Raw genomic sequence first — 15,289 nt, forward strand, 5'->3', positions numbered from 1 at the left:
ATTCTGCACACAATATTTTAAAATTCTACATATTTTATTTGTCAAAACAACAGAATATAATCACGTCAGTTTCAATTATTTTGGTAATTTATTTCAAAATACCTGTCAGCAACTATACCTGTAACAATACAGACCAAAAAAAAAAAAAAAAAATCAGGAAATGTTTTTTGACAAATATATTCCTTACTAGGCATATTAATACAGAACACTGAGTAATAATTCATAATTCATTTAAACTATAATACAGAAACATATTTCCCGCATTCCTCAGGCAAAGGCTTGGGCGAGTCAGGGATAACAGAGGAGCTGAGGAAGAGGGAAGTAATTGCTGGGAAGGAGCCTGGGTATGAATTTGGAGGATTGTTGGTGTGGGTGGAGAAGTATGAAACAGGTTGTTTTGGAGCAGGGAGGGATTGTTAGAGAGTCTCCACCATGTAGACCCTGGCTGACCCCTAGCCTCTCTCATTCAGTCAGGCACATCTGTCCCTATCCCCATGTGTCCCTGCACCCTCACTCCCATTCAGCTGCTGCCCCAGTCTGTCCTCTTCACTAGCCCTTCTGAGCCTCAGACTAATCCCACTGGAAAACCTGAACATACCTTAAACCCAGAATCACTGCATTTCTTGGTGTTTGCAATTTGCATGCAGCTCAAAAGTGCCCTCAGACTATTTTCTCTGCATATAGCATCCATTTAAAAAAAATCTTCTTTGACATTGATTCAGATATAAGGCTGTCAGATTAGCTTTTTGAAAATCAACAATCAGTGTGAAGAGAGGAGAAATGACCCATTTGCTCTTTTATCCTTGTGGAACTTTTGGAGCAAGTTTTAAAAGACTTTCCAAATTTAGGATTGGGGCGATAGGTAATCAAAAGCTAGGAAGTAAGAGCAGCAAAAATTTAACTATCTGGAAATCGTTGAGAGATCAATACTTAGCGTAGTCAATAAAAGAATATTCTTCTGTGTCCAAGGACTGAATGGTAAGTACTGTAAGGCTTTCACTGCAGCAGCTAGACCATTGTAAATTCTTAACTGCTCCTTTAAAGATTTCTTGTGACAGAAATAAACAGAACCATATTGCAAAATCTGAAAATACATTTTTAACACATTAAATATTGGTGGCTATTTGTGTCGGTTTCCATCAACTCCAAATCACAACTCTGACTGAAAATATTGTGCTTCCTTATCTACCTTCCTTACATATTTATGTAATCGGCATCACTGGAATATTTTCCCCAGAATATACAAATAGCGATATTCTATCTCTTGTCATTTTCCTTCTGCCCCAAAATAGCTTGAATAGCTTGTAGAACTTTGTTTTGTGTATTAGGGTCCATGTGTTTGTTTAAAAAAAAAATGTTGAAGGAAAACTAAATTTTTCAGCATGCTGAAGTGCTTTGTTGAATCATGGTGTTCATTCTCAAAATGGTTAAATATACGTTAGTTGAAACACCCATGATTGCTATAACTGAAAACCTACAGGAAAATATCTTTGCTCACTTTGTGCATTTGAAAGTGCTTTGGCCTCAGTCTTGCCAATACTTAGTCATGTGCTTAACTTTTGATAGGCTGTCCTTATATTCTGAAATTAAATTCTGTCATTGAACAGGTATCTGTATACCACAGCTATTAATATTTTTTCATAGCACATTTATCCCCAAGTTGGAAGAATAATGAAATTGCAAAAAGATCATAATCTTACCATAATTTTTTTTGGCTAAAAATTATAATTAAGGAAATCCTTGTGTGAGATTTGTAGATATTTTTAATGCATATCACATTTAGCCACTGAAAATTTCAGTTTGCACAAAAATATTTTTTTAAAAAATCTAGTGAATGTTAATTAGAGCATACTCTTTGCCCCTCTTTTATCCCTCCAGTATTTTATCTGAGGATTGTGAAAAGCCCAATTCCCCCCTCTCCCCCCCATGATGATGAGCTTGTACATCAAGTATTTATATGAATATAGCATGTTTGTGGGTTGTTGAGTTTTTGTGTTTTAATTCTGGAAACATTAGGCCTATTCTTCCAAATGGAAACTATTCTAAAAATTCAGGCTGAATCAGGGAAGCATCCCTGTTCTTACATTCTTTTCTGAATCTTAAGAGGGAACCAATGTGAACATCAAGATTCTTATAATGCTTATTAGACTTGTTAGGAAACAACGAGGAAGTTACACCACTGTGTAAAAGCCTGCTAGAGGAAAGTGAATGGATGGGTGAAATCACTGGTGAATTAAAGAAGAGAGTCTGAGTAGTGAGTGAAATCAACTGAGAGTATGCCTACACTACGAAATTAGGTCGATTTTATAGAAGTCTATCTTTAGAAAGGGATTTTATACAGTCGATTGTGTACGTCCCCACTAAGTGCATTAAGTCAGTGGAGTGCGTCCTCAATACCATGGCTAGCATAGACTCTCGGAGTGGTGCACTGTGGGTAGCTATCCCACAGTCCCGGCAGTCTCCACTGCCCATTGGAATTCTGGGTTAAGCTCCCAATGCCTGATGGGGCAAAAACATTGTTGCGGATGGTTTTGGGTACATGTCGTCAGTCTCCCCTTCCTCCCTCCCTCCGTGAAAGCAACGGCAGACAATCATTTTGCACCTTTTTTCCTGGGTTACCCGTGCAGACGCCATAGCACGGCAAGCATGGAGCCTGCTCAGCTCACCGCTGCTGTGGCGAGCATTGTAAACCCCTCACGCATTATCCTGCAGTATGTTCAGAACTTGGCTAGGAGCCGCCAGCACAAGGCTGATTGTGAGGAGGACATGGACATGGACGTTCCTGAAAGCACGGGATGTGGCAATTGGGACATCATGGCGGCAGTGGGGCAAGTTGATACAGTGGAACACTGATTCTGGGCCTGGCAAACAAGCACAGACTGGTGGGACCGCATAGTGTTGCAGGTATGGGATGATTGCCAGTGGCTGCGAAACTTTCGCATGCATAAGGCCACTTTCCTGAAACTTTGTGAGTTGCTTTCCCACACCCTGAAGCGCAGGAATACCAAGATGAGAGCTGCCCTGACAGTTGAGAAGTGAGTGGCGATAGCCCTGTGGAAGCTTGCAATGCCCGACTACTACCGGTCAGTCGGGAATCAATTTGGAGTGGGCAAATCTACTGTGGGGGCTGCTGTGATCTAAGTAGCCAAGGCAATCACTAACCTTCTGCTATCAAGGGTAGTGACTCTGGGAAATGTGCAGGTCATAGTGGATGGCTTTGCTGCAATGGGATTCCCTAACTGTGGTGGGGCGATAGATGGAACGCATATCCCTATCTTGGCACCGGACCACCTTGCCAACCAGTATGTAAACCGCAAGGGGTACTTCTCAATGGTGCTGCAAACACTGGCAGATCACAAGGGGCGTTTCACTGCCATCAACGTGGGATGGCCGGGAAAGGTGCATGATGCTCGCATCTTTAAGAACTCCAGGCTGTTTGACCAGCTGCAAGAAGGGACTTACTTCCCAGATCAGAAAATTACCGTTGGGGATGTTGAAATGCCAATAGTTATCCTTGGAGACCCAGCCTACCCCTTGCTCCCATGGCTCATGAAGCCATACTCAGGCAGCCTGGACAGTAGTAAGGAGCAGTTCAACTATAGTCTGAGCAAGTACAGAATGGTGGTAGAATGTGCCTTTGGACGTTTAAAAGCTCGCTGGCGCTGTTTGCTGACTAGGTTAGACCTCGGCGCAACCAATATTCCCATTGTTATTGCTGCGTGCTCCATAATATCTGTGAGAGTAAGGGGGAGACGTTTATGATGGGGTGGGAGGTTGAGGCAAATCGCCTGGTGGCCAATTTTGAGCAGTCAGACACCAGGGCGATTAGAAGAGCACAGCTAGGCACGCTGCGCATCAGAGAGGCTTTGAAAAACAGTTTAATGACTGGCCAGGCTACTGTGTGACAGTTTGTGTGTGTTTCTCCTTGATGCAAACCCGCTCCTTCATTGATTTTAATTCCCTGTAAACCAATAACCCTTCCCCCCTTCGATCACAGCTGGCAAAGGAAATAAAGTAACTATTGTTTTGAAACCATGCATTCTTTCTTTATTAATTAAAAAAAAGTGAGATAACTGACAAGGTAGGCCGGTGGGGGAGGAAAGGAGGGAAAGACAATGCCACATTGCTTATTGAAGCCACACTACAAATCAAAACTGTTTGAATGACAGCCTTCTGTTGCTTGGGTCATCCTCTGGAGTGGAGTGGCTGGGTGCCCAGAGCCTTTCCCCTTCCCCCTCCCCCCCGCGTTCTTGGGTGTTTGGGTGAGGAGGATATGGAACTTGGGGAGGAGGGCAGGCGGTTATACACTTGATGCAGCGGCAGTCTGTGCTCTTGTTGCCTTTCCTGCAGCTCCATCAGACTCCTTGAGCATGTCCATTTGCTCCCCCATTAGTCTCCACATCGCCTCCTGCCTCTTCTCATCACCCTCACTGAATGCTTTCCTGGCCTCTGTCATAGATTCATAGATTCTAGGACTGGAAGGGACCTCAAGAGGACATTGAGTCCAGTCCCCTGCCCTCATGGCAGGACCAAATACTGTCTAGACCATCCCTGATAGACATTTATCTAACCTACTCTTAAATATCTCCAGAGATGGAGATTCCACAACCTCCCTAGGCAATTTATTCCAGTGTTTAAACCACCCTGACAGTTAGGAACTTTTTCCTAATGTCCAACCTAGACCTCCTTTGCTGCAGTTTAAGCCCATTGCTTCTTGTTCTATCCTTAGAGGCTAAGGTGAACAAGTTTTCACCCTCCTCCTTATGACACCCTTTTAGATACCTGAAAACTGCTATCATGTCCCCTCTCAGTCTTCTCTTTTCCAAACTAAACAAACCCAATTCTTTCAGCCTTCCTTCATAGGTCATGTTCTCAAGACCTTTAATCATTCTTGTTGCTCGTCTCTGGACCCTTTTTGAATTTCTCCACATCTTTCTTGAAATGCGGTGCCAGAACTGGACACAATACTCCAGCTGAGGCCTAACCAGAGCAGAGTAGAGCGGAAGAATGACTTCTCGTGTCTTGCTCACAACACACCTGTGAATACATCCCAGAATCATGTTTGCTTTTTTTGCAACAGCATCACACTGTTGACTCATATTTAGCTTATGGTCCACTATAACCCCTAGATCCCTTTCTGCTGTACTCCTTCCTAGACAGTCTCTTCCCATTCTGTATGTGTGAAACTGATTTTTTTTTCCTAAGTGGAGCACTTTGCATTTGTCTTTGTTAAACTTCATCTCCCTCTATGCATTCAGCTGTGCCCTATCAGTACAGGAAGACTGCATGAGCTCAGAAAACATGTCATCACGAGTGCATTTTTTTTTTCGCCTTCTAATCTGCGACAACCTCTGGGACGGAGATGATGGGGGAGTGTAGAAATATTTGCACTTGCCGGGGGATAAAAAGGGAGAGTAGAATTTAAGAAGATACAGTTCTGAGAACAAAAGGGAGACTCTTTCACAGTGAATCAAGCAATTCACAGCAGGCAGCACATGTGCTTTAGGTACAAGGTTGCATTTTGCCTTTTATATTGAGCGCCTGCCGGTATGGTGACACATCACACACGGCTGGGCAATAGAATTTAGTTTCCAGGCAGCTATGGTAAGCCAAAGGGTACATGGTGTTGGCTTCTTCCGCCTTCATAACATGTGGGAATGGTTTCAAACTGCAGCGCCCTTCTTTCCCATAGCAAGCAATGCCAGTTGGGTTTCTCATTTAAAAGGAGGGGCTGCGGTTTTTGGGTGGATGTGCAGCACACCCCTCCCTCCACCCCACCATGTGGCTATTCTCTGGGATGATCCCTTTTAGCCAAGCGCAAACAGCCCAGCATGAATGGGGTCCTTTTACTGTTCCCTTACAAAAATTCCCCTATTTCAACCAGGTGACCATGAATGATATCACTCTCCTGAGGCTAACACAGGAAGATATAGACTGAATCTTGCTTGAATGCAACCAAAACTCAGGACCATTCGCTGCCATGCTTTGTGCTGCAGTGATTCCAGACTACTTGCTACTAGTTTGGCGTGGTAAAGTGTCCTATTGTGGAAGGCGAAATAAGGCAGCCCTCCCCGGAAACCTTCTGCAAAGACTTTCAGAGTACCTCCAGGAGAGCTTCATGGAGATGTCCCTGGAGGATTCCCGCTCCATCCCCCAGACACGTTAACAGACTTTTCCAGTAGCTGTACTGGCCGCGAATGCATCCCAAGTCTTCAGGGCAAATCAAACATTAAACACAATTGCTTTTAAACCCTGTAGTGTAGTTACAAATGTGCACTCACCAGAGGTGCCTTCTCCGCCTTCAGGGTCGGGGATCCCACCTTGGGAGGGTATTGTCTCCAGGGTGATGAAAAGGTCCTGGCTGCTGGGGAGAATGGATTCACCGCTTGCCTGCTGCTTATTCTCCTCCTCCTCCTTTTCCTCATCCACAAAATTCTCCTCCCTGTTGCGTGAGACTCCCCCCTTGCAGGTGTCCACAGATAGTGGTGGGGTAGTGGTAGGGTCCCCCCTAGAATGCCATGCAGCTGATCATAGAAGCGGCATGTATGGGGCTCTGACCCGGAGCAACCGTTTGCCTCCTTTGTCTTTTGGTAGGCTTGCCTGAGCTCCTTAACTTTCACACAGCACTGCTGTGTGTCCCTGTTGTAGCCTCTCTCCAGCATGCCCTGTGCGATTTTGGCATATATATTAGCATTTTTTCTTTTGATCAGAGTTCGGCCTGCACAGATTCTTCTCCCCATACAGTAATCAGATCCAGTGACTCCCGTTCGCGCCATGCTGGAGTTCGTTTGAGATTCTGGGGGAACTGCATGGTCACCTGTGCTGCTGAGTTCGCCATGCTGACCAAACAGGAAATGAAATTCAAAATTTCCCGGGGCTTTTCATGTGTACCTGGCTAGTGCATCGGAGTTGAAAGCGCTGTCCAGAGCGGTCACATTGGAGCACTCTGGGAGAGCACCCTGCACCCAAACTCCCTCCCAGAGCCCACCCCCTGCATCCCTGCCCCAGCCCAGACCCTGCACCCAAACTCCTTCCCAGAGCCTTAGGCGGGGGTGGGGACGGGACTTTGACCTGTTCTGGGCACCACCAAAAATTATACAAACCTGTCACCCCTGCAGGTGAGATGTTTTTAATGCCAGTTATCTCTGAAACATAGCCATGAGGATAATTGAAGTCCCTGATTCAGTCTTTCCAGGCACTCTTCAATATCGGTTTCATTGAAGGAGTGGTCTCTTAGTCTTCAGCACACAAAGGCCAAAGATCTATTGGTGCATATGCTTTTAAAAACAACTGAAAGCGAGACTTGAACTTCATAAGAAAAATTGCTTCCTTCTTTTATACTACCGTTGCTTTCAGTGTAGTCTGAAATGAGCAACTGAAATAAATGAATGAAGCTCTTTGGCCTTGTCAAGGCTGCTTCCCCACTCTGAACTTTAGGGTACAAATGTGGGGGCCTGCATGAAAACTTCTAAGTTTAACTACCAGCTTAGATCTGGTCCGCCGCCACCATTCCCAAATGGATTCCCTTCCCTGTGAAGCCTTGAGAAACTCTTCACCAATTCCCTGGTGAATACAGATCCAAACCCCTTGGATCTTAAACAGGGAGAAATGAACCATCCCCCTCCTTCCTTGCACCAGCTCCTGGTTCCAACCCCCTTGGATCTTAAAACAAGGAAAAATCAGTCAGGTTCTTAAAAAGAAGGCTTTTAATTAAAGAAAAAAGGTAAAAATCATCTCTGTAAAATCAGTATGGAAAATAACTTTACAGGGTAATCAAACTTAAAGAGCTCAGAGGACCCCCCTCTAGCCTCAGGTTCAAAGTACAGCAAACAGAGATAAACTTTCTAGTAAAAGGTACATTTACAAGTTGAGAAAACAAAGTAAAAACTAACACGCCTTGCCTGGCTGTTTACTTACAAGTTTGACATATGAGAGACTTGTTTAGAAAGATGTGGAGAACCTGGATTGATGTCTGGTCCCTCTCAGTCCCAAGAGCGAACGAACTCCCAAACAAAGAGCACAAACACAAGCCTTCGCGCCCCCCCCCCCCCCCCCCGCAGATTTGAAAGTATCTTGTCCCCTTATTGGTCCTTTGGGTCAGATGCCAGCCAGGTTACCTGAGCTTCTTAACCCTTTACAGGGAAAAGGATTTTGGAGTCTCTGGCCAGGAGGGATTTTATAGTACTGTACACAGGACAGCTGTTACCCTTCCCTTTATAGTTATGACAGGCCTGGATGTAGTCCTCCACAGATTTAAACTCCAAGGTCTACCAGAAGATGCCTTAAATGAAGACATTGAGAAAAAAATTGAAAGAATGCCCCTCTTCACCACATCAATGGGAGGGGATGTTGACTGGACAATAGGAATATGGCAAAATGCCCAGAAATGGGTGGAGGCTGCAAGAAAGCATGCTTGGCAGGATGGGGGCTGGCTTCTCCTCTTCATTTGGGCCTTCCTCTTCCGTTGGCTGAGGGGGTGGGTAGGGGCTGGACTGGACTGGATGATTGGCTCTCATATACTTCTCCTGCCATCCCCATCCCAGTCCATTTAAAGGCTCACAGACTTTTCAAAACCTTCATGCCACTGTCAGCAGAATTCTTTCCTGTTTGTTCAGTTAATGAAAATAAAATGGAAAAAGATGAGAATCATCCTAAACTTTGGATGCTATTTTTAACTCTGCTGAGAAAGTAGTAGTAACATCTAGCCTAGTTGTAAAGCACATTGTGGAAGTTCAGACCGTCTTTTGGGTCGGGGGGGGGGGGAAACCTTGTGGTTGGTTGGCTGAAAAATGACACTTCCCAATGGCACTTGTTGGAACGCTGAGGAAAAAAATATTTGTTTACATACTCTGTGTATTTAAAATTGCTGCCGAGTATTGAAACTAATCAAAACTTGTCATGCCGTTTACAAAACAAAGGGACTCCAGAACAAGGCAATACATTTTAAAAAAGGAATTGAAGGAGGTCTTGATAGGATCCGAGAAACTGGACACCTGACGCTACTCTTGCAGTCCCATAAAGCTGGTCCTGTCTCATTAACAACAAAATACTTCAAGCGCCAAAGGACAAATTTAAAAATCTATTCAGAGAAACTGTTGAATCTTTTAATTATTTAGCAAATATAATTGATCCCAAATACAAAGGTCATACAGAGGTTGATCCCAAAACAACTAGAATAGGCTGAAAATGGCAAATGGAATGTAATCCTGAGTTCATTTTTTCTCTTCTAGTGTTTAAAGTTCCAAATTTCTACTCTTAACCTTTGCAGTTAAGTTCGTCAAAATGGTGGGGAAATTGTGGAAATGCTGTCATGGGAGACAAGATGGCTGGATTCAGAAGTTTGTCCATCTCATTAGCTCACAATCTTGATTGATTCCCTTTATAATTAAAGGAACAATTTAAATAGTTTGGTAGATCCAAGTGCCTTATAGTAAAAGTTTAAATAAATTGCTTCTGAATATTTTAAATACTTATGTATTTACTGTGGTTCAATCGGATTTTTGTCTCGCTTTTTCATGACTTCCATCATTTCTTGTCCCATTTTCTTTCTTGGTTGCTCATTAAAAGCCACCTACTTCAGCTGATATTAGGATAAGTGGTGTTTTTTCTGTTAATGATGAGAGCATTGTGATTACTTTAAAAAATATTGAACTTTAGACGTCAACCTTGAACATTGGATGTATACAGGACAAATCAGTTGATATCAAGGAGATAAAATGGTCCAGCTTATATAAGTGTGGAAAATTAATACTTTCTTGTTAATCTAATTGGTTATTTACTTCTAATGCAATAATATAATTGTACTGATAGTTTTGTTTGACATACTTCTATAATATTTCCATTCTGTTTTACTAAAGTATGTATCAATTTTAAGAATGATAGGATCATGTTGCACAACATTTAAATGTTAAGCAACACTACATATTTCAGTGTAATAAATACACTGACAAAACAATGAAGTGTACAGCAAAGTTGTGTGCTACTTACTTAAATTGACTCAATACATTTGATTACATTTTATTTGACAGGTTTCAGAGTAGCAGCCGTGTTAGTCTGTATCCGCAAAAAGAACAGGAGTACTTGTGGCACCTTAGAGACGAACAAATTTATGTGAGCATAAGCTTTCGTCCGAAGAAGTGGGATGTAGCCCACAAAAGCTTATGCTCTCATAAATTTGTTCGTCTCTAAGGTGCCACAAGTACTCCTGTTCATTTTATTTGACAGATGTTGTATTGTTCTATAGCCAAGATTAAGTTGAATTAAAGAATGGAACTAGCTAGCTAAACAAAACTATCCATTTTTGAGATTTTTAAAGATGATTACAATAATGTGTGCAACAACATTCTGCTGCCCCATAACACTGGGGGAAGCCCCTTATAATCATTGAGAATCAATAGGGCATTTAAAATTAACTTTATTGCATTTCTAGTCCAGATGAATCTCTCAGTAGTTGCTGTGCTGTTTCAGAAGTCTTTATGTATAAAACTACAAACACGCATTTTTTTCACCCTATTGCCTTCATCAGGTTTGGAACACTGGATATTTGTTTGTGTGCTTCCTAGTAAAGAAAATATCCTAATACAATAGATAAGCGTTTCAATAGTTGTTTAGATCTTTAAAAATAGACTAACAACTAGTATCCAGTATGGATGTAGGTATACTGTTTTATTTTGTATATTTATAAATTCCTTTTTATACATTCTGTAAAGTTCCCTGTGTGTTTACAGTGCTACATACCGGTAAGTATTCATTAATAATGAAGTAGAATATCAGTCTCATTTTCTGGAAATGAAGGCCAACTATCCTTGGTATGTTTATAAAATTAACTCCTTTTTTTTAAATGTACCTTTTCTACTGCTAGAAAAGACAAAAATCCAATTTCCTAGGATAATACCTCAATATAGATAACTTACAAAGTTGGAGGAATTAGGTCTATTAGTAAACCGTAGATGATCACACTGCAATTTGCATTAGCTGAATTAAAGATCTTAATTTACTCCAAAGTTAGGATACAGGGCCTGCGGATATGGATTCTTCAGCAATAAAGTTAATACAGTTTTTCTTCCCTAAAGAGACCATTGGTCACAGTTTTACTGGGGCCATTCCTGTTTTTTCATGTGATTTCAGTGACCTGTGAATTTTTTAGGATGTTGAAATAAAAAAGCCAGGATATTTAATCAACGAAATGTTTTTTATAACCAAATGTTTGTTCATAACATATTGCTGTAGAGAGAGTTGGCTCTGGCCATTGTTTTCAGAGCTGTTTTTATTCAGTGAACATTAATGACAAAATAATACATTACTAAAAAAAAATCCCGCACTCCTAGGGCACACACAAGTATCACTGTTGCCTCAGAAATAGGCCATAGCATCACAAACACTTTTTTTAAGTGTACTTTTTTCTCTTTTGTGAGAGTATTTTGCAGTCCTAAAAAATATCCATCCCTAATTTTTTTCCTTTTACTATTCCATTGAAGTCACATTGCTGTCGAGGATAAATGGTTACTGCAAGAGTAGCATTTAGTTACTACAACAGCAGCATTTTGTGAATGAGAGCAATATTATAATTGTCAAATATTCCATGACGCTAGTCTTCTAATGAGAAAAACTGGATATTAACCAGGGCCAGCTCCAAACCCATTACCATTTCCCTGTTTATATGATTGCCTTTTTGATACCCATTGCTATAGCCAGAAGAGTTATGTGGAGGGAAGGCCAAGATGAAAGGAAAATGGGGACTCCAGCCATTGACACTTTCTTCTGCCCTTGAAAGACCTCAGCTACCATATGTCCTGATCAGTCCTTTCTTCTCTCAGGAAATTTAATCTTTTAACATTAATTTTTATATCAGACAATCCACTATCCAAAAGCATTTAATCTGGTTTCAGAGAAGACTTTTTCCCCATAAAGTCAACATAGTGAGCATTAAAAAGACTTAGAGAAATTGCAAGCAAACAGTGGGGTTTTGTTTCCTTTTTATTATAAGAAAGGCTTATTTACATACACATCTCATCCTTGTGGACTGAATGCTGGTTAATCAATAGAAAACTGTCATACCTAATGGCTTCCCCTAAAAGGGGAGAGAAGATTAATAATGATATACTCTAAGGTTGGTGTTGAGACTACTGTAATTTAGTATTAATGATATTGGAAGAGAAAGTAGACTTCTAGTTCAAGTGTGCCAATGAAGCAATGTTGTTTGTTACTATAAGCTATAGAGGGTTGTGAGAAACTTGTATGTCTTTAAAAGCTTTGGGAAGCATGAAGGACAGATGAAAATGGCCAACCAGCATAATGGAAGATGAAATTTAACTTGAATAAATGTCAGGAAATTGAAGCATAGGAATTTAAAGGAACTTTTTTAAAACACCCCCCCCCTTTTTTTTTTTTTTTTTTTTTTTAAGAACATATAGTCTGCCTATGACGTTCACTGTCACAGGAGGTGACAGTTACTATTACTGGATTTTCAAAAGCTATAGGAAACTTGGACAGCAATAACATTTGTAGGTATGCAAGTTAAGATAAAATCATGCTTCAGGACACAATTTGATCTCAAGCAGAATTCCTCTCTCCACTTGTTCAGGATTGCACACCTGGCCATTAGTTTCTTAGGCTATTTGTCCGCACAAATTGAGTCAAATTCTGAGGCATTGTTTTAAAGAGAGACACACTGTTGGGGGGGAGGGAGTATCCCTCAATGCTGATCCATAGTCCTTAGCCTTTTCCCATGCTTAAGGATGACTTCATCCAGATCATCAGTAACATCTTAGAGTACTGCATTACTGGTCTATGTCTTTGGTTAAGATCCTGAGCTGCATTTAGCCTCGATCCATGTGCCTTTAACACATTCAGCTTCTCTTCAGATTTCAAAGAATTGTTTATATTTCCTGAGGAGCACTCGCAGCAGTAATCCTAGAGAACTGTCAGTAACTCCAGTGTAATTCAAATAAAACAAAGTTTATTCAACAGAGAAAATAGAGAATCAGTGAAAATAAAGCAAATTTCAAAGCTTTGTACTTGAGGCTCAGATTACATCAAAACTTGCTGTTCAGGCAGAAATGTGGCAGTTTGTTTTTGTTCTTATGTGGTTAGTGAAGGTTTGAGTGAAACATTTATATATTCTGTGATCAGACCTGTCCTTGCTTTGATTTCTGGCGTAGTTGTCCTATCTAGCTCATGTGCCTCGTGGTTCTCTTCCTGAAATACATTTTATATGCCATTCACAGCGTACACTTTGTACACAAGAGAGGCTGTGTCTACATTACTCTAATGCCAATACAGCTGCAGTGGGACCATTAGGATAGGCAGGGTCTGTGCAGAGTACTAGTTTAGGCAGGTTGACCACCAACATTTTAACAGTTGTTTTGATGCATAAACCTGGTCAGAGCAGGTCTACATGAGATGATGGTAAACCATATTTTTTGTCAGTGGCACTCTGACTGTTTCTACTACTCTTGGAGCTCAACTAGTATTAGCAGTGAGAATTTTTGGAGAGAAGGGGCTAATATAAATAAATTAACCTTCCCGGAGGGTTGTGCTTCCCCGCACCACATGCTTGGTGAGTAATTCACTCATATTTTAATCCTTACCCCCACAAAATATTTGAACTGTGAGTGGATTCCTTGTGATATACACTTCCTTGAAGTTGTCGTCTTATGACAGTATCATGATGGCCTGGAAGCAGACCCATTATGCTGTCTTTTGGTCACTCTGATTACAGCAATACACAACGCTAATGGCATCTCTCTTGAGTAGATTGTATGCCACCTCTACTCCCAGTGCAAATTATATAGAAATGTAGCTAATAGAAATGCTTCTGTATTATGCTGGCTGATAGTAGAGAACATTCTTAGATATATCAAATTGCAGAAGGTGTGACATACCATGAAATTGTTTATCAAATAAGATTCTCTGCAGATGGAAATAGAGAATGCCAATCCAGCATCTCTCTCTTTCAGATAAATTATCTTTAAAATAATACATAAAGATTTAGTCTGAGTGTCACAGTTGCAGAGCTAACTGCACCTCTGATTCTCTGGGAGTTCACCCACCCGCTCTCCTGTCTTTACCTTCCCTGGGGTGGAATCCTGCAGTTCTCCCACTCTTAGAGTGGGTCCTGGGCTACAGTATCCTGAGCGTCAACCATGCCTACCCAACAGGTATAACAGAGTTTGGCACCTGTGCTTCTTCCCTGTGGGGGAAGCCTGTGATCAGTGATTGTATAATGACCAGAGAGCCTTCTTAAAACCAAATATCTTAACTGCCAGAACAAAGCATAACATAAGAGTAAAAGTATTTTAAAACAACAAAGTCTATACACACATGTATCTTACCTAGAGTCCTAGGCAGACCACTCTTATCCCAGATACCTTACCTCTGGGAGTCTGGGCCTTGATCTCTTCCCCCAAACAATTCTCCAGCAACTCTTTCACTTACATGAGGGAGAGTGTCTCTCTTTAAACCCTACTATGGTTCCCTTGGCTAACCTCCTCCCCATGGAGACAGTCACTCCTTGAGAAATCTGTCTGCCAGACCCAGACCTTCAAAGTGAATGGCTCTTGCACTGTCTCTTAAATGTTTGCTGAGAAGTATTCATCAGGATCCACCACCCTCTTCCTCGGTGCGTTTCCTGACAGTCCAGCTATTGAATTACCTCAGCATGTGCATACAGTAAATATCACAATAACCAGGTCAACACATAATCATGCATTATTACAGGAAAATTGTCACAGTGAGTATGGTGTTTTTTAACTAACATACCAAATTATGCAAAACTTTTCAGCTTGGATGCACTTCTTGTCCATATTTTTCCTCTGCATTTCTGTTCCTTCACATACAAATATAGGCAGGAAAGTGGTTTCCAAAAATTAAGATATTATTAAAGTAGTATCCTAAGGTTTAATGATGAATGGAAGAGAACTGGCAAATCACAACTAGTAATAACAGGGTGACAAAACGCATCTTTTATTTTGGATCTTGGATTACTAAGGCCATTGTGCAACTGGAATTTGTCTTGGGTAGAGGCAAATTGCCTTGATCAGTGGTTCTCAAACTTTTGTACTGGTGACCCCTTTCACAGAGCAAGCCTCTGAGTGCAACCCCCCGGGCTGGCTCCAGCTTTTTTGCCGCCCCAAGCGGCGAAGAAGAAAAAAAAATAAAAAAGCCGATCGGTGGCACTTCGGCAGCTCAGTTGCGCCGCTTCATTCTTCGGCAGCAATTCGGCATCAAGTCCTTCGCTCCCTCTCTTCCTCTTCAGTGTCAGCTCAAAGAGGAAGAGAGGGACTGAGGG

General features: G+C 41.6%; 1 protein-coding gene across 5 annotated transcripts in view; it reads left to right on the forward strand.

Moving 5' to 3' along the window:
* SESTD1 (SEC14 and spectrin domain containing 1) overlaps nt 1–15,289 on the forward strand; it is a 119,251-nt gene that overhangs the window by 57,135 nt on the left and 46,827 nt on the right. The window lies entirely within an intron of this gene.

Source organism: Malaclemys terrapin, chromosome 11, assembly GCF_027887155.1.
Source record: "Malaclemys terrapin pileata isolate rMalTer1 chromosome 11, rMalTer1.hap1, whole genome shotgun sequence".
NCBI classification, from domain to species: Eukaryota; Metazoa; Chordata; order Testudines; family Emydidae; genus Malaclemys; species Malaclemys terrapin.